The following is a 26,041-nucleotide window of genomic DNA, read 5'->3' on the forward strand; positions in this document are numbered from 1 at the left end:
AGGGCTTGTGACAGGACATGAAGGGGCAGTGCCTTAGCAAATGGTTGTTAAAATAGAATACTAGAAAATTGGTCTTTCAAAGTTGTTTTTTTAAAAACAGAAAATGCTAAAAGTATTTTTTCTTACTACAGAACTGATTTATTAAAAAAAACACACATGCAGGATATTGACTGAACTGCAGCTTTAATAGACCAACAACATACGCCAAAATCAAAGAAAAATGTGTTGATAAGGAATGCAACACCCTAAGAAAAAGCCTGTGAACAATATCAAACCTAAAACACAGAGACCCAAACAATACAGAACTACGAATAAGGTACCACCAACCCCTGAAGCACTACAGGCACACCCTAAGGAAGAAAAAACAAAACCACATTGCCCAAAAAAAAATAGAAAGAATTGAAGCAGCATTGGATGAAAATCATTTTTGGCAAACCTGGAAACATCTTGATACAAAGCAGAATAACAGACACCTTGCCATTCAGAATGGCAACATCTGGAAAAACTACTTTGAGGACCTTTACCAAGAAATCCCAGAAGACAACCTGACTAGAACAAAAACAAATCCTCACCAAACAAACAACAATGGAGAACATTATAAAAGATAACCAGAACCCCCTGGACATACCAATCACAATCCAGGAAATAAAAGAAAAAAGAAAACTAATAAAAACCAAGGAAGCCAGTGGACCAGATGGCATTCTACTAAACATGAGATGCTGAAGTATAGCAATCCATCTATACAAGAAGCTCTACTGAAAATGTTCAACCTGGTCCTTACTACTGGCTACTTCCCTGAACTGTGGAACAAAGGACTGATAACATCTATTCACAAGAAAGGAGACAGGCTGGACCCATCCAATTACAGAGGCATCTGTGTCAGCAGTACCCTGGGGAAACTGTTCAACAGCATCTTGAACAGCAGAATCCTCACCTTCCTGACAGAGCAGAGTGTACTGAGTAAGAGCCAGACACAGGCTTCCTGCCAAACCACCGCACCACGGATCACATCTATACCCTACACAGCCTGATCAATAAGCACGTCCACAACACCAACAACGGCCAAAATCTTTTCCTGCTTTGTGGACTTTAAAAAAGGTCTTCGACTCCATCTGGCAAACAGGTCTATCGCTGAAAATACTAGAGAGCGGAATAGGGAGGAGAACATACGACACCATCAAAAGTATGTACTCTGAGAGCAAAAGCTGCATGAAAGTTAATAACAAAAGGACGCACTTCTCCCATCAAGGCTGTGGAGTTAGACAGGGCTGCAGGTGGAGTTAGACAGGGCTGCAGCCTGAGTCCCACACTTTTTTGTACCAAAGTTTTATTAAGTCTTTCCAACAGTTGTGGAGTCCCACACTTTTTAACATATACATCATTGAGCTTGCAGCAGCCCTAGAATCCTCCTCAGCACCTGGGCTCCCCTTGGCTGGAACAGAGATTAAGGGGGTCATGTACTAAGCTCCGTTAAGTCACTTTTACAGCGCAAAGTGCTCTTAGAACGTGATGTTGCGCTGAACACGATGCACTAAGCAATGCAAACAGGCACTTTGCGCTCTAAAACTGACTTTTTTCAGGAAATTTTTCTAAGTCCAACTTTGCTCGTTCGTTACCCTGTTTGCGTTAAATTCTGCCCTGAAGCGGGATACTCTAAGCAACGCAACCTTAGCGTACGCGAAATTTGCATTGAACAGAACACGTCAGCTCAAAGTAGACGCAAAAAAAGCTGGGCTTCGAAAAATTTCCTGCTTTACATTTTTTCATGCGCAACACCCATACAACAGGCCGGCGGTGGCCACGGCTGACCCTGCGGGGGTCCCCGAGGGAGGCTGGGGGTCGCGCGCGTGTCCCCGGCTGACCCCGCGGCCCTCCCGGGGTACCCGCGGGCCTGCGGTTCCAATGTTGTGCCTACAAAAATAATAAACATTATTTCTAACTAAATACACCTCCCTAACACATACACTACAATAATCACCCACCCTGAACTGACGTCACATGGTATTTCAGCCAATCAGATCGTGGGAAACAATTCCACACTCTGGCTGAAATACCATGTGACGCCGGCCATCTTGGATTTAGTGACGTCATCTTAAAGGCAAATGAAGCACAGCCATTCTGATTGGCTGGCATCATTCCCTTTAAGTGACGTCATGTAAAAAAAAAAAATTAAAGTCGGAACATGGTTTGAACAGCCAACCAGGTGGCTGTTAACCATTTTGAGGCTACATGTGACATCACAAGCCCTATTTAAGGCCGTGACGCCTCATTTGAGCCCAAGAAGCCGACGAGACAACATCGGTTGGGATTTACCATGCTGCTTTTTGGATTGACAGATGAAGAAAGACGATAAAGAGATCAAGAAATGGTGACAGATGAAGATAGAAGAAGGTGATTAAAGAAAGAAAAAAGAAGATTTGGGTACCTGATCCAGATCTTCATGGCGGATGGCATCGGATGCTGTTGGAGGCCTTCAAGGTACGTGAGCTTCCTGTTTCCCCGGGAGTCGGAGGGCCACCGCTTCTAATTGTAATATATTGAATGTTTGTAAATGTCCCTTTTTATAGGTGTCTTCATTGGATGTGTTTTTTTATTTTTTGGGGGAGGCACATTGACTGATAATATATTAATCTGTACCACTTTAGGGTACAGATTAATACATTAATATGACAATATTTGTGGGGCATTTGTGGCTTGGTATTGCTGTTGGTGTATTTAATGCCAGTTTTTTATGTGGATGTCATTGTTTGTTTTTTTCCTGCTTAATGTAATAAAATGTTTGCGATTGGTGTTCGTTTGTAGTTAATGTTGTATTATGTTAGCTAATGTGTTTTATGGTTACTTCAGAGATTGTTTGAATGTATTTCTTTGTCTTTTAATGGTTACATTCATTAATGTTGTCATAATTCATTGGTTTGATTGGTTAGTGTTACTATTCATTTTGAGTTGGTTTAGGAATTAATTGGTTTAATTGGTTAATGGTTTAATTAATTCATTTTTGATGTTGTAAGTGCTTGTATTGATTGGATTAGCTGGCTACTGTTTTTATTGACTTTATTTAGGTATGCTAATGCAGTGTTTAATAATGGGAAAATAATCTATTATCCATATCTGGATAATAGTTATTTTGCACATTATTGTACTGTATGTGTTAGGGCGGAGGATGGGGTGGGGGGGGAAGGGGGTTGTATATTGATGTTTGTTAAATCTTTTTTTAATATACATTTGATTAATACTGTACATGAGCAGGGGTCTCCGGAGCGGAACAGCATTGGTTTCAGGTCCGAGGACCCCCTACTTCAGGAGATACAGGCCCCGTTATGGGGTGCCGGTATCCCCTGCACTTTCAAGCTTCCGCCTCACGTGACCGGGACATTAAAATTCTACAGGGGATACCGGCACCTCATAACGGGGCCTGTATCTCCTGAAGTAGTGGGTCCTCAGACCTGAAACCAATGCTGTTCAGCTCCGGAGACCCCCTGCTCATGTACACTATTATTAAAATGTATTTATTTAGTGTACGATCGCCTGTAACAGCCTTGCATAGAGATGGCAAATCTCCATGTAAATGTTACATGCGGCTTTTTTTTCTAGCAGCTAGCGTACGTGAAGTTTAAGAACGCTAGCAGGGGGGGAAAAAGCAACCCGTACGCTGTGGGTGTTTTGAGCACGTACGTTAAAAAATGAGCTCAAGGCCTTAGTGAATCGCGTCCCTGGCTTCACTTTTTAACAGACGTGCTTTTTTTGAACATCAGAACGCAAACCCATTGAGATTAGTGCATAGCCCCCAATGTCTCTATTATACGCAGACGATCTGCTCCTGCAGTCCCCAACAGAACAGGGCCTCCAACAGAAAAACATCCAACCATATCGCAATTCACACAGAATGACAACGCACTGGAACTGACAACGCACTGGAACTGACAACACACTGGAACAGACAGCGAGCTACACATACCTTGGTCTAACAATCAGGGAAATTCAACCTGGCCATAAATACACTGAAGGAGAAGGCCCGCAGAGCATGCTATGCAATAAGAATACAGATCCATCTGTGTGGCAGCGAGGTGTGCGGTCATGGGACATGCCCAGACTCCACTGGGTCCGCTCCTCCCCCACACAGTTCCGCTCCTCCACCCCCCTCCCCCCACACAGTTCTGCTCCTCCACCCCCGCCCCCCACACAGTTCTGCTCCTCCGCCCCCCTCCCCCACACAATTCCGCTCCCCCCCACAATTCTGCTCCCCCCACAGTTCCGCTCCTCCCCCATCCCCCACACAGTTCTGCTCCTGCTCCTCCTCCACCCCAAACCCCGCACCCCCCACACAATTCTGCTCCCCCCCACAATTCTGCTCCTCTCCCCTCCCCCACACAATTCTGCTCTCCCCACACAATTTCGCTCCCCCCCCACAATTCTGCTCTCCCCACAATTCTGCTCCTCCCCCCTCCCCCACACAATTCTGCTCCCCCCCACACAATTCCGCTCCTCCCCCACACAATTCTGCTCCCCCCTCCCCCACACAATTCTGCTCTCCCCCACACAATTCTGCTCCCCCCACACAATTCCGCTCCTCCCCCCACACAGTTCCGCTCCTCCCCCCCACAATTCCGCTCCTCCCCCCACACAGTTCCGCTCCTCCCCCCCACAGTTCTGCTTCTCCCCCCTCCCCCCACACAGTTCCACTCCCCCCACACAATTCCGCTCCTCCCCCCACACAGTTCCGCTCCTCCTCCCTTCCCCCAGTTCTGCTCCTCCACCCCTCCCCCCACACAGTTCCGCTCCTCCCCCCCTCCCCCCCACACAGTTCCGCTCCTCCCCCTCTCCCCCCACACAGTTCCGCTCCTCCCCCTCCCGCCACACAGTTCCGCTCCTCCCCCATCCCCCGCCCCCCACACAATTCCGCTCCTCCCCCACCCCCCACACAGTTCCGCTCCTCCCCCTCCCCCCACACAGTTCCACTCCTCCCCCATTCCCCCTCCCCCACACAATTCTGCTCCCCCTCCCCCACACAATTCTGCTCCCCCCCTCTCCCACACAATTCTGTTCCCCCCTTCCCACACAATTATGCTCCCTCCCTCTCCCACACAATTATGCTCCCCCCTCCCCCCCACACAATTCTGCTCCCCCTCCACACAATTCTGCTCCCCCCCACACAATTCTGCTCCCCCCACACAATTCTGCTCCCCCCATCCCCCCCACAATTCTGCTCCCGCCCCCCCCACAATTCCACTCCTCCCCCTCTCCCCCACACAATTCCGCTCCTCCCCCTCTCCCCCACACAATTCCGCTCCTCCCCCTCTCCCCCACACAATTCCGCTCCTCCCCCTCTCCCCCACACAATTCCGCTCCTCCGCCTCTCCCCCACACAATTCCGCTCCTCCCCCTCTCCCCCACACAATTCTGCTCCTCCTCCCTTCCCCCACAGTTCTGCTCCTCCACCCCTCCCCCCACACAGTTCCGCTCCTCCCCCCCTCCCCCCACACCGTTCCGTTCCTCCCCCCTCCCGCCACACAGTTCCGCTCCTCCCCCATCCCCCACACAATTCCGCTCCTCCCCCACCCCCCAGACAGTTCTGCTCCTCCCCCTCCCCCTCACACAGTTCCGCTCCTCCCCCATTCCCCCTCCCCCACACAATTCTGCTCCCCCTCCCCCACACAATTCTGCTCCCCCCTCTCCCACACAATTCTGCTCCCCCCTCCCACACAATTATGCTCCCCCCTCCCCCACACAATTATGCTCCCCCCTCCCCCCTCCCCCCTCCCCCACACAATTCTGCTCCCCCCACACAATTCTGCTCCCCCCAACCCCCCACCTTCTGCTCCCCCCTCCCCCACACAATTCTGATCCCCCTCCCCCACACAATTCTGCTCCCCCCTCCCCCACACAAATCTGCTCCCCTCCACAAATCTGCTCCTCCCCCTCTCCCCCCCACAATTCCGCTCCTCCCGCTCTCCCCCACACAATTCTGCTCCCACCCACAATTCCGCTCCTCCCCCTCTCGCCCACACAATTCCACTCCTCCCCCTCTCCCCCACACAATTCCGCTCCTCCGCCTCTCCCCCTCTCCTCCCCCTCTCCCCCACACAATTCCGCTCCTCCCCCTCTCCCCCACACAATTCCGCTCCTCCCCCTCTCCCCCACACAATTCTGCTCCTCCCTCTCTCCTCCACACAATTCTGCTCCTCCCCTTCTCCCCCACACAATTCTGCTCCTCCCTCTCTCCCCCCCACAATTCTGCTCCTCCCCTCTCCCCCACACAATTCTGCTTCCTCCACAATTCCGCTCCTCTCCCCCCCCCCACAATTCTGCTCCTCCCCCTCACACAATTCTGCTCCCTCCACAATTCTGCTCCTCCCCCCCCAACAATTCTGCTCCCCCCCACAATTCCGCTCCTCCCCCCCCACAATTCTGCTCCTCCCCTCTCCCCCACACAATTCTGCTCCCTCCACAATTCTGCTCCTCCCCCCTCAACAATTCTGCTCCCCTCCACAAATCTGCTCCTCCCCCTCTCCCCCCCACAATTCCGCTCCTCCCCCTCTCCCCCACACAATTCTGCTCCCCCCCACACAATTCTGCTCCCCCCATCCCCCCCACAATTCTGCTCCCCCCCCCACAATTCCACTCCTCCCCCTCTCCCCCACACAATTCCGCTCCTCCCCCTCTCCCCCACACAATTCCGCTCCTCCCCCTCTCCCCCACACAATTCCGCTCCTCCCCCTCTCCCCCACACAATTCTGCTCCTCCTCCCTTCCCCCACAGTTCTGCTCCTCCACCCCTCCCCCCACACAGTTCCGCTCCTCCCCCCCTCCCCCCACACCGTTCCGTTCCTCCCCCCTCCCGCCACACAGTTCCGCTCCTCCCCCATCCCCCACACAATTCCGCTCCTCCCCCACCCCCCAGACAGTTCTGCTCCTCCCCCTCCCCCTCACACAGTTCCGCTCCTCCCCCATTCCCCCTCCCCCACACAATTCTGCTCCCCCTCCCCCACACAATTCTGCTCCCCCCCTCCCCCACACAATTATGCTCCCCCCTCCCCCACACAATTATGCTCCCCCCTCCCCCCTCCCCCACACAATTCTGCTCCCCCCACACAATTCTGCTCCCCCCAACCCCCCACCTTCTGCTCCCCCCTCCCCCACACAATTCTGATCCCCCTCCCCCACACAATTCTGCTCCCCCCTCCCCCACACAAATCTGCTCCCCTCCACAAATCTGCTCCTCCCCCTCTCCCCCCCACAATTCCGCTCCTCCCGCTCTCCCCCACACAATTCTGCTCCCACCCACAATTCCGCTCCTCCCCCTCTCGCCCACACAATTCCACTCCTCCCCCTCTCCCCCACACAATTCCGCTCCTCCGCCTCTCCCCCTCTCCTCCCCCTCTCCCCCACACAATTCCGCTCCTCCCCCTCTCCCCCACACAATTCCGCTCCTCCCCCTCTCCCCCACACAATTCTGCTCCTCCCCTTCTCCCCCACACAATTCTGCTCCTCCCTCTCTCCCCCCCACAATTCTGCTCCTCCCCTCTCCCCCACACAATTCTGCTTCCTCCACAATTCCGCTCCTCTCCCCCCCCCCACAATTCTGCTCCTCCCCACAATTCCGCTCCTCCCCCCCCCACAATTCTGCTCCTCCCCTCTCCCCCACACAATTCTGCTCCCTCCACAATTCCGCTCCTCTCCCCCCCCCACAATTCTGCTCCTCCCCCTCACAATTCTGCTCCCTCCACAATTCTGCTCCTCCCCCCTCAACAATTCTGCTCCCCTCCACAAATCTGCTCCTCCCCCTCTCCCCCCCACAATTCCGCTCCTCCCCCTCTCCCCCACACAATTCTGCTCCCACCCACAATTCCGCTCCTCCCCCTCTCGCCCACACAATTCCACTCCTCCCCCTCTCCCCCACACAATTCCGCACCTCCGCCTCTCCCCCTCTCCCCCACACAATACCGCTCCTCCCCCTCTCCCCCACACAATTCCGCTCCTCCCCCTCTCCCCCACACAATTCCGCTCCTCCCCCTCTCCCCCACACAATTCCGCTCCTCCCCCTCTCCCCCACACAATTCTGCTCCTCCCTCTCTCCTCCACACAATTCTGCTCCTCCCCTTCTCCCCCACACAATTCTGCTCCTCCCCTCTCCCCCACACAATTCTGCTCCTCCCCTCTCCCCCACACAATTCTGCTCCCTCCACAATTCCGCTCCTCTCCCCCCCCCACAATTCTGCTCCTCCCCCTCTCCCCCACACAATTCTGCTCCCTCCACAATTCTGCTCCTCCCCCCCCCAACAATTCTGCTCCCTCCACAATTCTGCTCCTCCCCCCCCCAACAATTCTGCTCCCCCCCCACAATTCCGCTCCTCCCCCCACACAATTCTGCTCCTCCCCTCTCCCTCACACAATTCTGCTCCCTCCACAATTCCGCTCCTCTCCCCCCCCCCACAATTCTGCTCCTCCCCCTCTCCCCCACACAATTCTGCTCCCTCCACAATTCTGTTCCTCCCCCTCAACAATTCTGCTCCTCCCCACAATTCCGCTCCTCCACCCCCCACACAATTCCGCTCCTCCCCCCACACAATTCCGCTCCTCCCCCCTCCCCCCACACAATTCCGCTCCTCCCCCCTCCCCCCACACAATTCCGCTCCTCCCCCCTCCCCCCACACAATTCCGCTCCTCCCCCCACACAATTCCGCTCCTCCCCCCCCCCCCCACACACATAATTCCGCTCCTCCCCTCCACACACACAATTCCGCTCCTCCCCTGTCCCCACAATTCCGCTCATCCCCCCCCCCCCCCCAGAATTCCGCTCCTTCCCCCGCCCCCACCATTCCGCTCCTTCCCCTTGCCCCCACCATTCCTCTCCTTCCCCCGCCCCCACAAGTCCACTCATTCCCCCGTCCCCACAATTCCGCTCTCTCGCCCGCCCCCACCATTCCACTACTCCCCCCACATAATTCTGCTCCTCTCCCCTCACCCCCCACACACACACACACCTCCTCCACACACATTTCCGCTCAACCCCACACAATTCCACACACACACACACCCGCTGCTCCCCCCCCCCCACACACACACAATTCCGCACCTCCCCCCCCCCCCGCACACACACACACACACACACAATTACGCTCCTCCTCTCCCCCCGCACACAATTCTGCTCCTAACCCCCCCCCCCACATTGCCATGGTGACACATCACCGGAGACAAGGTAAGTGAAGTTACAGAGGCCACATGCGATCCCCCGGCATTCTGCTCCCCACCCCCTCACAATTCCACTCCCCATCCCCACCACAATTCCGCGTGTCACAGTTGACCAGAACTTTTAACACCAAAATACCCGGATCCTTTGGATTGAGCAAAGTAAGAGATAAAATAAATTGTGATTTATTTACAGAATGAACACACACACAGCTTAGTTTACAATTACAACGAAAATACACTTACTGGAATGGGGTAAAACGAAATATCTTGCTCCCAAAACGAAATGTTGCAAAACAAAGTCTCTAGGAGCAATTTCCCAGGAGCGGGAAGTTGCTCGCGAAAAGAGCCTGAAGCAGTCAGCAGCGCAACTTCCCACTGCTGTTTACTCCACCAGAGCTGCTTCTTTCATTCTGTTCCCGTAGTACTGGATCATGGAACCTTAGTTCTTACGGACTCTTGAAGCTTCGCTGAATCTTTGTTACCATGTTACGAATCTCTTACAGCACGATGAATCTTAGGCGAATCTGTTACAGCAGGATGACTTCCGTGCCCCCCAGTTTGCCAAAAGCATGAATAGGGCAGGGGGTGCGCAAAGCCGAAATGTTTTCTGTCATGCCCAAAAAAAAAGCTTATACGATTCGAAAAAGAGAAAAACGATCGGGCGAGAAATAGAGTAGAGCATACAAAGAGAGAGAAGGATACAAATTAGAGAAGGCTTATAGAAACATGGTATAATATACAAAAATACTTCAGAGGAAATCACAGCTGTTTGGCCCCTAGCAACTGCTTGTCCACTGATGCAAAAAAAAAAATATATATACATAATGGCACATTTGTAATACCATTTTAAAAAGGCATGTACAAAACCCAGCGTCATCAGATACTGGGCACCTGTGCACAAGTCTGGACAGGAAATTTCATATCCTCTCCCTTCAGAGGAACTTCATTTCCCCTATTTTTTGGGAAGAGCAATTTTAATGAGTATTGCACTCGTAAGAGCACAGCGCGTGGTTTCCTAATCAGAGAAGCAGCTTGTTTTTCTGCTTAAGCGTATTCTTCGTTGCTTTCCTTCTGGGTGTATAAAGAAATAAATCGAAATGCTGGAGTGAACAGGGGAGACGGGCCGAGAGCGTCCAGTTTGGTAGGGGAACTTAGAAACCCATTTTAATGAGACAGCTAAACGAACGAGGTCATCCTACAACCGGGATGGCCAACACCAGTCTGCAGTGGTTGACTGAGCCACCTGTGCTGAAGCAGGGATATCCTGAAAACCTGACCAGTTGGTGGTTCTTGAGAACTGGGAGTTGGCCAACCCTGATCTAGATGGTAAATGGTCATCCTGTTTACGGTCCTGTAATTAGCGTCTTATGGCGGTCTCCAAGGATAAATGCCACTCGTGTGTGCTACACCCATCCTCAAAGTGAATTCAGAGTAAGGTTTGGGAAACGGGCATATTTTTTTAGATGAGCGATCCCGCATTTTGGAACTGTACCTCAACCAAAACAGAGCTGTACCCACAAAGCTCTGTGATGTCACAAAGCAGCAGTCCAAGCTGCTGTTTTTTTTACATTGTTTTTTTTACCCTTTAATATGCGCATCAATACAATCCACGCAATAAGTAATTAGCAAGTTGATGATCGATCGGCGAAGATTAGGCTCGGGGGGGGGGATTCACTAAATGGCCGTCAGTGCAGCAGAAGAGGACCAAAGATGCAATGTTCTGTGGGGAAGATCATGTGACCAGGCAGTCACCAGAAACAATTGGTGCACTGCTAGAGAGAGAGGGCAGGGCTCCAAAAAAGGTTGTGCCAGAGCCTGTTTCAGAAGAGGAAGGGGATGTGACTTTGTAAATGGTTGGTATAGAAACAAAAAATGCTTGTTACATTATAATACATTAAAAATGCACAGAACTGATTTAAAATAAAAATAAAAACACATGTTATAAAAATAAAATAACACATGTTATATATTGCTTGGTCTGTCACTTTAAAGGAGAAATCCATGGCATTTTTTTAAATACAGGATTGAAACAGGGTGTCTCCGGAGCTGAACCCCATTCATTTCAGCGCTGGGGACCCATTGCTTCCAAAGATACTTACTTCTGTAGGTGGTGCTAGTACCTCCTGCAGTTTAAAGCTCCCGCATCACATGGGCCAATAGGAAGCTGCACCAGGTGACGTCACGGCTCCCTATTGGCCCGCAATTCGCGGGAGCTTTGAAAATCTGCCACAACATGAACCCTCGAGTGGCTACCCCACTACGGAGGCGAGTATTTCCGGAAGCAGAAGACTCCTGGGAGTCGCAATTAATGGGGCTCAGCTTCGGAGACGCCCTGCTTCAAACCTGTATACAAAAAATTAAAACCAGCATGGATTGCCTCTTTAACATCACATTCACCTAACAAAAGTCATGTTAACAATTGTACCTTCAAAAAGGACCATAGGGTTAAGCCATGTTTTGTCCCATAAATAGCATAAGGTCAACCATAAGAGACGTTAGTGATAATGGCGTGCCAATGTTATGCAAGTAAGGCGTCATCACATCGCATATTCACTGGTCAGATAAGGTTAACGCGGGAACAACACGTTCCATTATTGCAAACTTGGCTTTGCTCCTAACTAGAACAATACATTTGGGGAAACAAAAATGAGGAGGAAAGCGCTGAAATGTTCGGCCAGCACGAGATAGACAAAGAAGCAATAAGGCAGGAGTTTCCCATACGAGATACAATGTAGAGTTCTACGCACAAGCCTCTTAGCGCAGTATCTTCCGTTTATTTAAAGAGCAGTGAAGAATGCAACGTTTCAGGTCCCGTACCGACCTTTCATCAGTGACATCGTGAGAAACTAAGCCCAAAATAGAAGTGAAATTTAGCACCAAATGATCCCACAACAGGGGACGTCAATCATCAGCAACATGGTATACTTATAACTAGAATGCAAACATGTTAAAGTGTACAGTGAAAGCAAATGCCAACATATATATATATATATCATACCAAAAATGTGATTACAAAAGGGATACTCCAATTACCCTAAAAGCTCTCAAATGTAATCCCTTGAACTTCGAATTGCAACGCGAAACTCTTCCGAAATGGAGCACAGCCTGTGACACGCGACGTATCATGGTTACATCTCCCAATTTATATTTGTGCTTGGTTTGTCACAATGTCATTGATGGAAGGTCCGTATGGGACCTGACATGTTGCATTCTTCATTGCTCTTTAAATAAATGGAATATACAGGCATACCCCCCATTAACGTACGCAATGGGTCCAGAGCATGTATGTAAAGCGAAAATGTACTTAGTGAAGTATTACCTTTTCCCACTTATCGATGCATGTACTGTACTGCAATCTTCATATACGTACATAACTGATGTAAATAACGCATTTGTAACAGGCTCTATAGTCTCCCCGCTTGCGCACAGCTTTGGTGCAGGTAGGGAGCTGGTATTGCTGTTCAGGACGTGCTGACATGCGCATGCGTGAGCTGCCGTTTGCCTATTGGGCGATATGTCCTTACTCGCGGGTGTACTTATAGTGAGTGTCCTTAAACCGGGGTATGCCTGTAGTGCACTAAGAGACTTGGAAGTAGATCTCTACTTTGCATCTCTTTTGGGAAACCACCTTATTGCTATTTTGTTTACTCCTAACTAGAGATGGGCGAATCCGGCCAAACCCGTGTCCCGGATTTTCGCTGATGTTACCCCCAAAATCCATTTTGCTGTGTAAAATCTGCAAACGGATTTGGGCGGTTTCAATCTGCGCAGATTCAGCAAAAAAAGCGCCGTAGAATCCAACAGATTGCCGAATTTGCAAATTGGATTCTATAAATCAGTCCACGGGTTGCAGAATCAGGAGTATATTGGTAATAACAGAAAATCTGAAAAATGGCGAAAAATCGCGAAAAATCACCCTTTTTCAGATTGATCCGCTGATATCCGTGGAAAAAAAGGAACCGGCCGAACCAGTGCGGATCCTAATCCACCCCAAAAATTAGCCCATCTTTACTACTAAACCAGACACAGTTATAGGGCTTTTTCAGTTCTTATATGGCTGGAACACCACAAATGGCATAACTGTAAGTAACATAGCATTATTTCCCGCCTCCTCGCTCTCCACTTCAACGAAAGCCTTATTATGGGATCTGGATAGGAACGTCAGGACTGGCAGAACAGTATTTTACTGCAAGATAATACAATGTTATGCTACAATTACGTGATGTTAAGCCTATACTAAGGAGATGCAGTTTGGACGTCGTTTTAGCATACAATGAGCTTTGGAGTATACTATGTTAATTTAGGGAATGGAACGTCTGGTCCTGTTTTAGGCAAAGTTATAATTTAACGCCGCTTTGTAGATATATCCCATAGCTCTATATGGCATCTTAGGGACATGGGGGTTGGCATTAATCAATTGCATTAAAAACTATGCAGTGTGTGCAATAAACTCCCATATATAATATCATATAATTGCAGTGGATAACGTGTCCTCCTGGTTAGCGAATCCCGGTATATGTTTATTTTTAATGTTTCTTTTTAAAAAGAAGGACCAAAACATTGAAACTTCAGGGGATAGGTAATTACTACTTAAAATAATCATCAGTATCCCGTGATCAGTCGTGTTTTGCTGGCTAAGCGAATTACACAAAGTAGATCATTCTAAGTCTACTTGTGAGGCCCACCGCTTTAGAACTTTTTTTTTTTTCCCCCAGCTTGAGTACATAAAGACTGAGCTTAGTAAATAAGCTGCTTCATATACAGGCATACCCCGCATTAACGTACGCAATGGGTCCAGAGCATGTATGTAAAGTGAAAATGTACTTAAGTGAAGCACTACCTTTTTTCCATCTATTGATGCATGTACTGTACTGCAATCGTCATATACGTGCATAACTGATGTAAATAACGCATTTGTAACAGGCTCTATAGTCTCCCTGCTTGCGCACAGCTTTGGTACAGGTAGGGAGCCGGTATTGCTTTTCGGGACGTGCTGACAGGCGCATGCGCGAGCTGCCGTTTGCCCATTGGGCGATAGGTCCTTACTCGCGAGTGTACTTAAAGTGAGTTTCCTTAAACCGGGTTATGCCTGTAAAAGGTTTTCAGCTCAAATCCACTACAGAACTTTATGTTTCTATAAGTTAAAATTTGACCTTAAAAAAATAAAAAAAATAATAATAAAGTTTAGTACAATGTCGAATGAGTACAATGAAACTAGTTCAACGCGTTACATTTATCATTACAGAATAAACTAGGAGGTACGTCGTGATGGGCTCGGAGCAGAGTCAAGAGTTGCAGTAGCGACCAGCTAGGAGTGAATGTCTGTGATGGAGTAAGTGGGCAAGCAAGAGTTTGACTTCCTCCTGTCAATGTGTTTTTAAAGGTTACAGACTGATCTTTCTTTATTTCAATGGGACACAACACTTTGCACCAAATGTCTGCGATCTTAGGCTTTCCAATTGAGCAGATAGAGCTGATTAGCACATGGCAGGACATGAATCAGGGGGGAGGCGTGTAATGTTTGTTTTCTAAGCCATAGGAGGGCATACATTTGAAAAACAAGCGTCTTATACAAACATTTTGGTATGCACGATTTGGAATTAGCAGGCTTGTGTAATTAAATGTAGATGATTAAGTGAATGTTAATAATGTACAATTGCTCGCATACTTGGGTGTGTTTCCTTTCAAAACCATTTCCTGTATATAAAAAGCTCTACATAAAATCCAGCTTCATTAATATATATATATATATATATTGCTTTCCTGTGGAGGGTTTTTGTCACTTTTTTTACTCACCATAACTTAACTCAGTATATATATATTAATATATATATATATATATATATATATATATATATATATATATATATATATATATATATATATATATATATATATATTAATATATATATATATATATATATATATATATATCATAATACTGAGTTAAGTTATGGTGAGTAAAAAAAGTGACAAAAACCCTCCACAGGAAAGCAAATATGCAAATACAACTGTATGCTCATCTGCATGTCTTAGGCAGGTCTGCAACCCCAGGTCTGAGACCCATCAAGGTCGAAACAGCTGTCTGTGGGTGGTTTTCTGGGTATGCACCTTAACCCTGGCTGTGCTCAAAGCTGTGACCATGCAGCAAGCTTAAGCCTATAGGGAACCATGTTAAAAATGGTTTTTGAAGCAAAAAGTGGCACTGTGTGCTCATTTGCATGTCATTTCCCAGAATCCCTTGCTGCAGTGGAAATGCTGTGTGCTGGGTGATAATGGGGAAAGGCGGGGTTGCAGACCTGCCTAAGACATGCAGATGAGTATACAGTTGTATTTACATTAAAAATATATATATTAGTTTCCCACAAAGAAGTGAAGTTTTTCTGATTCCATGTCTGTCATCACCACTGTCCACTGCTTAGTATCAAATATAGTCTTAAAAAAAACCACAATGTTTTAGACTTGAATATTAATTTAAAGAACATATTATCACAATTAGGGAGCCGATAAGCTAAATTGTGTTACCCTATATTTGATCAACCTAGTTATAGAAATTAAAGTGAATAGAGACTACATTCTAAATGTATATTGACCGTTTCGCAAGTCTCTTTGGCAGGACAATGGTTAACAGCGTATTAAGATTGAACTGCTTGATTTAATATTAACTAATAAAAATGTTCCAAAAAACCCCAAAAACACAGGAACTCTGTTGGTATGTTAGCATCAATTGCAGCAGGCCCCATATGGTCAGATCAGTCTCTGCCGTGATAAATCTCTGGCAAAATCTTCACCTTGTTTGATAGCAGCTCAGCTAGACTCAGTTTTGATGTGAAGAACTCCAGATCTGTTAGGTCAGACCCAAAAAGCAGAGCCACTGACCTGCTAAGTCTCTAGAAAACGTCCCAAGTGAAAACTCCAAAATTCTGGACAGGTCCCGCCTACGAAATTCTTAATAGGCCATTTATTTATTTCAAGTGACACGCTGTAAAAATACTGATCTTCCAATAAAACAAAAATGTAATTTGAAGCCAAAAATAAATTAAACTAAACAATAAAAAAAAAACACCATAGGCTATTCTGGCAGCAAACTGCGGTTAAAATGAAATTATTTTCAAATAAAGAGGCGTACAGTTGGATTTTTTTTTCCCCTTTGTGAATTTGTTTGCCCCAACATGGGGCATATCCAGGAAAATCAGAAATATTCCCCCCTTATGCATGATTTCAATGTAAACGGTTTGGTTCGCCAACATTCCAGTTCCAACAGTTCTTAATATATATGTGGGAAATAATACCCAACTAGAAAAGCTTATTTTATTGCATGGACTAAATGTCGCAGACAAGATTTTGATGACATTTTTCTTCATCAAGCTAAAAAAAAAACAAAACAAAAAAAAAAAAAACACAGAAATATGAGAGAAATGTTGTTCTCCCCAAAGTTGGATGCAGGACACTCGGCGCTGGCCGTTTCACCAATAAGTCAAGATAATTTAAGGGGTTTTAGCAGGGAAGTAAGGCTGGGGTACCAATTTGATGAAAGATGCTTGATTTATGCTTAAAAGTAGGATGTTTCACCTCAAAGGCAGGACTTGAGGACCTTCACTTCTAGTAACACTGAAGATGGACAGAACCCTTATATAGCACTCTATTCCTATGTGAGATGATGGATGAATTTAAAACATGATTTATTCAAAAACTTCGTTAAAACAATGGGGTTTAAAACAATAATTAAATATTACCAAGCGCTTTATAAACTCTTGGGGTAGGTATACTCCAGAGGAGTATATTGTAGATAGTATGTTACTATCTACAATATACTCCTCTCACATAGGAATAGAGTGCTATATAGGGGTTCTGTCCATCTTCAGTGTTACTACTATTCTTGCCCCTCAAAGCACCATTCCCTACACAACATAGCTGTAGCTGGGGTATCTGAGCAGTGACCTTCACTTCTACACTGCTCATCCTTGGAGCGATTTCATATGTACAGTACACAGCAAACTTGGTGATCGCCACACAAAACGTTACCCTGAGAAGGCATCACATATAGTGACGTCAGCATGGATCCTAAAGTGCCAGCTAATTAGATGACTATTTACAATCTAGAGCAGTTGCAGAAAGATGACTTGATGTTGAAATCTATACTAAAACGTGGATATTCATTTTCTCAGGCATATTCCGAGAAGCTTCCCTTGCAGCCGAGCAGAACACTGTACAAAACTTTTGCTCTAGAGCAGGGGTGTGCAAACTTCTTTAGCTGCGCCCCCCTGCCCGGGAGCTGCAGCATTTGCGTCCCCCGTCTCCCAATGACATAGCGGGTCATGTGACGACACGTGACGTGCGTTGCCATGGCGAGGCGTGACGTCACATGACCCTGCGGCGTCATTTGACACTGCTTTGCCGAAGACCCGCAAAGAGCAGGTAAGTGAGTTACAGAAGCCTCATGCTTCCCCGGCATTTAATTTAAATGCCATGGGGGAAGAGTGCTGGGCCTCTGTAACAGCCCGCTCCCCCCCTACAAATTCTCCCATCCCCCCCGGGGGCGCGCCCCCCAGTTTGCACAGCGCTGCTTTAGTGAAGAGCAACGCCAGTCCTCAAGAGCTACCAACAGGTCAGGGTTCCACGATATCCCATCTACAGCACTAGTGGCTCAATCAATGACTAAGCCACCTGCGCTGAAGCAGACATAACCTTCAAACCTGACCTGTTGGTGGCCCTTGGCAACTGGAGTTGCCCATCCCTGCTCTAGAGACACAAGCGAAAGTTGTACAGTGTTCTGCTCGGCTGCAAAGGGAAGCTTCTCGGAAAATGCCTGAGAAAATGAATATCCACGTTTAGCGTAGATTTCAACATCAAGTCATCTTTCTGCAACTGGATAGAGATAGAGCCTATATTCATAATAAGAAAATATGCTCAATAGCATGTGCCAACATCCCATTTATTCACTTCACCAGCATGAATATATATTTATTTAAAAAGTTGTTTAACACTGCAGTTTTTCAACTTCGGCCTCAGATATAGCGGGCACACGCGCGTGCGACGGAGTGCATGGCGTTGCGCGCTCCTCTCAGCCGAGTGATCTGTGGCTTGAGATCCACAGAGGCGTGGCGTCAGGAGGCTGGTTTGCCCTGATTGGCTGAACCGCCCCACGTGACCTGGCCGTCGCACGACAAAAAAAAAATATATATATATTGTCTCACGAAAAATCTGCCGCACGCGCGTCCGCGCGCTCTATGGCCTTCCTCATCGAGGTGCGGCCTTTTGCTCGTGCCGCGCGCGCAGTATGCACAGGGTCTTATTTTGTATGGTGAACCCCCCCCAATAAGATTTGTGAGGGATTTTACACACACACACACACACACACACACACACACACCTTTGCCTTTTTTTTTTTTACTCAATGCATCTCCTTATCCCAGTGTGAACTTGGTCCTTTTACACTTCAGTATTTTTGAATATCACACAAAATGAAATTGAGACATTTCCATTTTAAACTTGAGATTTATATATTTATATATATATATTTATATATATATATATATATATATATATATATATATATATATATATATATATATATATATATATATATATATATATATATATATATTTTTTTTTTTTTTTTTTTACTTTAATAACATACATTTTGTTAATGTCTGCATTCGGGATTAATGGGTTTAACAAACACCCTTCGTGCGGCATGTCAACGAACAGCGCTAGATTTGCCAGTTCTGCTGCTGGATATTTGAATGTGTAGGACATTAGAGCAATAATAGGAACACATTGAGGGGGGGGAGTGGGGGGGAGGAGGAGGGGAAAGTTTATACTCGCAGCATGTGTTCTTGTAAAGAATAATAATTTCTTCCTGTTAGGGAGCATAATGGAAAGGAAATGATTGTGTTATGAATATCCCAATGCTGCCTGGATTAAGTAAGCAGTGCACATTATGCTGGAACATACGCACTAAAATGTGGAAGGTTGTTATACAAGGTCATTAGATCACTAAGCGATTATTGCAGCTTGGGGGTTACTAAATATTACCAGTATTTAATAGCCCTCTATCTTTTTTTTTTAAATTAGGTTTGTTGATCCTAATGGAAATAAATATCTACATTAAATACGAGCTATTTAATTTACATTCAGCTAAAACTGGACAAATAACTTGGAGTAAATTGAAAACATATTTTTATCCTTTGGCTACATTCTAACCATGTATGAACTGGTAAAAAAAAAAACAAGTAAGGGGATTTATGGTTTTATTGAAACAGACAACCGCAATTAAAGTGCCATCACCGACCACAAACTATTTGTTAATTATGTGTCATTGAATATTGATTTACAAATAATACAGCACTCCGCTTCAACTATGGAAAAAACTTTATTTTTTTAGGTTTAATCAATTTACAATAAGGTAAAAAAAACTAAAAACACCCAGGTATAAGCTGCCAATACAGATAATTGCTGTAGTCAAATTAACCCACGTGTTTTTTTGTTTGTTGCTTTAGACAGACTATGAACTGGAAGAGGTCCCTCGGAGCTGAACCAAGTTTTTATCATTCTGCCCCCCTCCTCTTTTCTCCCCCCTCCCCGGTTTCCTTAGATACGTACCGAGGAAGGAACACCAGTATGTAAAACAGCTGTCCAATAGGAAGTCGCAACTAATAAAGTTGCAGCTTCCTCTTGGCCCTGCTGGATCCAGGAGATTTGGCAGCCATTTTTAATTCCCCAGAGGAAGCTTTAAAACACCTCTTAGGAACTAGAGGGTCTCCAGGAGCTAAAAAAAAATGCCCAGGTTCACTCTGGAGGACCCCACGATTCCAATACTATTTTTTTTTTTAAACCCGAGCAAGCAATATTGCTGCTTTAAACCATACACTACATAGATTTTACACTGATTTGTCATAATTTAGCAATATAAATGAAGGTCCTATACTGCACTTTGTCCCATATGTAATATTCGGTGAAGAGATCTTCCTTCAGCTGGAAAGGGATTTTAGTTCCTATTTATTTGAATGGAGCCGAATTCTTCTACAGCACAGGGAAGGCCTCCCGGCTGCTTATTGAATGGATATGGGTTGCCATAAAATGCTCAGGTCTCTATTGATTTTCAGAGAAGTTCTGTAGTACCAAGAAGTGTAGATCTGCAATGTTTTCTTTATACATAAACATGTGGCCCAGGGTTTCTTGGCCATCCCGCCCTTATCCGGTCTATACTCTTGCTGTAATGTCATATAAACCTACAGATGTCACCACCCAATGGAATTTCTTCCTACGCCATCAGCTTTTCAGGGCAAGGATTATTTGTGACCATTTTGTTGTACCCACTGAGGAGAATCTCAATGGAAGAAACGGCCTAGTGTTTTTGACAGCAGTTACACAGAAAGGTAGGGTCGCAAAAGGCCCTAGTATTATTTATTATTTATTTGTAAAATATTTTACCAGGAAGTAATACATTGAGCGTTACCTCTCGTTTTCAAGTATGTCCTGGGCACAGAGTAAGACAAATAATACATGGTTACAAACACAGTTACATAAATGAACAGGGTATACATTACATACAAGACATTGCGTGCACAGTTAAAGAAAATATATATTATGGGCGTATGAAACAGTTACAGACCAGATTAAAATGTGAGGCAGCCTTAGATTTGAAAGAACTTAAACTGGTGATGGATGTGAGGGTCTCTGTTAGGATTATGTGCCATCCATTCCAGAGTGGCACAACAGGAGGTTCCGTTGCAATGGGGCGGTTTAGATACGACTACATTTCCAACATGTGTCCACCTTGAAGGTCAGTTTTTCCAGGACTGAAATGGATGGGTGGGGATTCCTTGCAATGAGACCTCCTGTTGTGTAATCCATGATGTCATTATCCTATTCCCACGAGACACGAGCACCCATTCTGTAAACATTATTACTTCTTATAGCAGGATACTTCTACATTATTTGTTTGTATGAATAACTGTACTTGGAAAAGCTTTATATGTTGCTGTTACAACTTCCTTTCTCTCCCCAGGACCCTACAGTGATAAAGAGCTTGGATCCAAGCTCTCTGGTCCCTCTATGGTTTAAGAGACAGGAATTATGCTCAATGTTCCCAACACAATGACACAATTACTGGAGAGATAGAGCCACCATTGTGGCTTTAATCTGGGACATTTTTCACCCAGATGGTAGAATACACAAAAAGGAGTCGCAAAGCCAACAATTTGGGATGCCCCTAGCAGGGGTCTAAAAGGATAATACTTGGTAAACCTGAGTCCTAAGGCAAAAAAAAATAATCTGGTCAGGAAACAAGACTAGTAGATACGCAGTAGCCAAGCACACCAAAAACAAGAGGTCAAGTAAATGCAAATATGGTAATTTAATGACTAGAGAGTCATCCAAGCATGCAACGTTTTGGTACAAAACACCTTCATCAGGGATGGTAAAAAATACCGATCAACATGTAGAAGAATGAATGGCCGTATTAATTACAGCTACCCGATGCAGCCCATAACATTCTTTTAAGAGCACACTAATAAATATCCATTTGTGAAGGTTAATTTAATGCAACTTTTAGCGGTTATCTGGTATTGTATGTGTCGCCAATTTAATCCATTAAGCAATGAGTAAATTCTCCTGAGGGCTAGCTAAAGTCAAATGTTGTTATTCCAGGTTCATTGCTTTTACGCTCCCTAAAGGCCATTTAGGCTTACAGCTGGAGACCTGGGATGCAAAGACTGGCAGAAGAAAGGGACGCATTGGGCACTCACTGAAAAAAAGAACATGTAATGTGATTATAAAGGGGGTAGCTGCATTATTTCAGTCACATGATCATGGACCTCAGAAACATTACAATAAATGTAATTATTCCTTTTAGAATAGATCTTTTCATTAAATGATCTATACGACTACTATGAACTCCAGGTGAAACGGATCTCCCCTGACTGCCACCAGTAAGCGACCCAACAGACCACTTCAATTGTAAGCTTTTCGGGACAGCTTTACCTTGGGTCGTCATTTAACGCTGTTCCACTTCTCCCCATTGTTTGTCATTTGCTTTTCCTTGTATTTTCCATTGGAAAGCACTGGGTGCATTGCTGGCGCTATATAAAATTATGCATATCCCTTTTATTAATTTTTTTCATAAAGAACATATTTTCGACAAATCTATATTTTTAAAAACACCACTTGCTTTTTTTTTTCTATGAGCCTCCAATATTGGTCCCTATTCAACATTAAAAAAAAAAAAAAAAAAAGGAGATAATGCTGGGTTCAAAATACATGAATTACTATTCAAGTATAAGGGAAGTGATGCCTTAATAGTTGTTGCACTGCTACACCCTATACTGGGTTGGAGGGTGCAGATAGGGTTGCCAGGTGTCCGAACTGGACCAGGTATTGAACTGGACTGTCCTGTATTTGGATACTCTGGCCAGTAAAAAACGAGAGGCACTGTAATACTGGACATGTATGTGTATTACCTCCCTGACATGACCTGATGCACCTTTCACCATTGAGCCCAGTATTTTTGGAGACGCCACGTGGCAACCCTGGTGCAGAGACTTGCAGCCAGAACATGAGCGACAATCTGAGATTCACTGATATATGTCGGTGTGATATCACCTTACTTAAACATCTAACGGAGGATAGAGATACTGTACACAGTATCGACGCATGCCTCCCCCACAGTATAATATAATAGCCCCGCTCCGGTGAATGGAAAAAAGGAGGTGTGCGTCTGTTCAGAGTCCATCTGGGGATAACGGATCAAATTCTCAGCGGCAACAGGGGGGGTGAAAATAAAATGCACCTGACTGAAAAAAAGCCCATTAAAGGCAACAGCAAGTTTTTTTCTTTAATAATTCCGGTGCTATTTATATTTTTGCAGCTGGGAGACATAACCCCCCTGTGTGCGTAAAAACAGCAACGGATATATATTAAAATATATATTTTTATATCTTTTAACTGGATTTTTATTCTTGGATAAACGGTTTGCTATATTGTCCCACTTTTTCAACCAGGAAACGTTAATAGCTCTATTAGCCTAGAGATGGGCAAAAACCTCCTAAATCAATTTTTACGGATTTTTGCTGATGTTCCCCCCAAAATCCGTTTAGTGGTGTAAAATCCACAAACTGATTTGGGCGGTTTCAATCCACGCGGATTCATCAAAATCCGCCATTGGATATAACCTGTATGCGGAATCCGGAGTTTATTGGTAATAATAATAAAAATCTGCAAAAAACGTGAAAATCGCCCTTTTTGACATTGATCCGTACGATCCGCTCCGGATCCAAATCCGGCCCGTCTCTAAATCAGGGCCCCGGTTCCCTTTGTTTATACAGCACTTACACAGGTTTAAGGAACATTTGTTAAAATTCCCTTTTCTATAGCACGGAGCACAAAAACTTGAGCGATGTCAACAAAATTATATGGGCAAAGCCAAACAAGACAGAGGATGAGACACGCACTCAATATCAATGGTAATAGAGCCAAACAAGAACAGTGTGTAAATTATACATGAATCAAAATAGAAGTCGCCGTGTTAGTCCAGTTGCAAAATAAAGGCATAGTTCAGGTTTCTTTCCCCCCCCCCCCCCCTTTTATTTAAAATTATACATAGATGCTGAGCTGTTACGACTACATACATTTTTTTGCCTATGTACCCGAGAAGGGAACTGGTGTACAGCTTTCGATTGACCCTGGAGATACTCTCGCAGCGGTTACAAGACCCCTACATTTGGGGAGACCATGGGACTATCTTCCACAGAATGGAAGAAAAAAAAAAAAGGTACTTTAAAAAGAAATAAAAAAAGGAGTAGATCAGAAAGAATAATTGGAGGTAACTTTTTCTTTGCAAGATGTGTGGTCAGCGAGAACTTTTAGGAGGTTTCAGGTTTCTATCAAAGCAATTTCAGGCAGTTTTATTAAAAAATAAAACAACTGAGCCCCCATTAAAGGGACCTTGCGGTGGCGGTGACTCATCCAAAAATATATTGAGATGCTTAACCCTGTTGATGTCAAATCTTTTTATTATTTTTCTGGCAGCTTCCGACTCTACAAGGTTAATGCGACCTTCATCTTGCTGTTAAAACATTCGCTGCAATACAGATATGGATTAGATAAGTCATTTTCTCAGGACCTTTGATCCGTTTAATGAAATTCACGAAAGAATGTTTCTGGCCATAGGTTACAATGGCATTCTGCGTGCTTTTTTTTTTTAATGAATACCACCTTTTAAAAAAATCAAAGAGCATGTGTTTCTAAGCTCAAATGGAGCATTATCTCAAATAATGGATTCGCCAAGATACAATACTTCAAAATTCACCATTTTCCTAGGTGTGAACAGCTAAAGCTCACTTGAGTCCAATTTTACATTTCCTGCTATTAAACTAACAATGTTTGGGGATTGTACATTGAAACCAGGGGGGATTATCAAATAAGAACTAAGGAAGCGTGCAATCTCATAAAATGATTGCATTTTGGAACATTTGGGGGGTGGGAAATAATGTGTTGATCTAAAGCAATCCCTTCTTTTTAAATTCACTGATGGGCCTGCACTGAAACAAAAAATGCAACTCCCTTATCTGAAATGTTGTGATTCTGTACATAAAATGTGCAGTTTTTATTACATTTGCTAATATAAGAATATAGTGCTTATAGTATATAATTCAGCTTTAGATAAAGAAATATGAATGGAAAGCACACACACTATTATAGTCCCATGTCTAATAATCACTGTATGGAGTTTCCTATTAATACCATAATAAACAGGCCAAAACTCCATTCCCTAACAAAAATACCCCTGGAGCTTGTAAAGCAATAAAGGGTTTTTTAATCCCCATGGCCTGTGTTACGTATGTTTCATAGTTCGAATTTGTTCTAATCCATGTTGCTGAAGTGTAACAATAAAAAAATGTATTAGATTTTTTAGCTTTCCAACATTTTGATGTGTATAATTTACATAACCTCCCAAATTTTGCACATAAAAATTACAGTAGGTACCCCTGGAATTCCTATACTTATGCTAGCTGGAAGTACTCCCACGTAATTCCCAAGAAAGCCCCCTAACCTATGCAGTTTCCCCCCCCCCCCCTCCAAAATAAAATCTGTTTAATAGGTACAGATGGTCTTAGAAGACCCACTACATGTGGAGTACCTGCTGAATAGATACAGTTGGAAGATGTGATATACAGGTTTAATGTATATAGAAATATTATGAAGGAACGTGAAAGTTAACAAGGAATATTGATCCAAAAAGCTAACATTACAAGAGATTTTACATGAATACGCATATAAGGACGGCACGGCTAAAACAATTATTATTTTGTATGTCGCCTATTATAAACTTCAAATTAACCATTAAATAAAATTGAAGTTTTTTTTTTCTTTACTGAGAAAATGAAAATAAATGGTTTTCATACTAATTCAGTACAAAACATGTATTTATATTTTTTAATCCAATTATTTATGGAAACATGGGTTATTGTTTTTTATAATGTGGATTATTTACCTGTTTGCTTTTAAACCTTGCAAATCCTTTACTGCAAAAAAGAAAGGATTATTCTGCAGACAGTTCCAGAAACCAATGGGTTTATTTTGTTTGCAAATTTCTATTTCTTATTATATTGTGGTATAATAAAATGTATACCAAGTAAAAGCCTCTCCCCCTCAGCAGATAAAATTCTGCAGTCAAACCCCATCTTTAGAATGTACTGTACCTTATGGACATACTTACTACTCATGATCAGATAACAAATATATTTTAGTGTGACTGAAGCACAGAATGTGCCATTCCACAATATCAAATAATGTTACCAAAATATCATCACCATTCAGAAATCCCAAACTAGATCTGTTCCTGCATC

General features: G+C 44.8%; 1 protein-coding gene across 2 annotated transcripts in view; it reads right to left on the reverse strand.

Annotated features, from left to right (window-relative positions):
* Positions 1-26,041, reverse strand: part of ALDH1A2 (aldehyde dehydrogenase 1 family member A2) — a 69,409-nt gene that overhangs the window by 42,195 nt on the left and 1,173 nt on the right. Inside the window, exon 2 of one of the 2 annotated variants that reach the window (XM_075575791.1) lies at positions 25,687-25,717. The exons of the other annotated variant lie outside the window; for it this stretch is intronic. The gene's annotated coding sequence lies outside the window, so the exon portion shown is untranslated. The remainder of the gene's footprint in view (positions 1-25,686; positions 25,718-26,041) is intronic. 2 annotated transcript variants of the gene reach the window in all.

Source organism: Ascaphus truei, chromosome 18, assembly GCF_040206685.1.
Source record: "Ascaphus truei isolate aAscTru1 chromosome 18, aAscTru1.hap1, whole genome shotgun sequence".
Classification (NCBI taxonomy): Eukaryota; Metazoa; Chordata; class Amphibia; order Anura; family Ascaphidae; genus Ascaphus; species Ascaphus truei.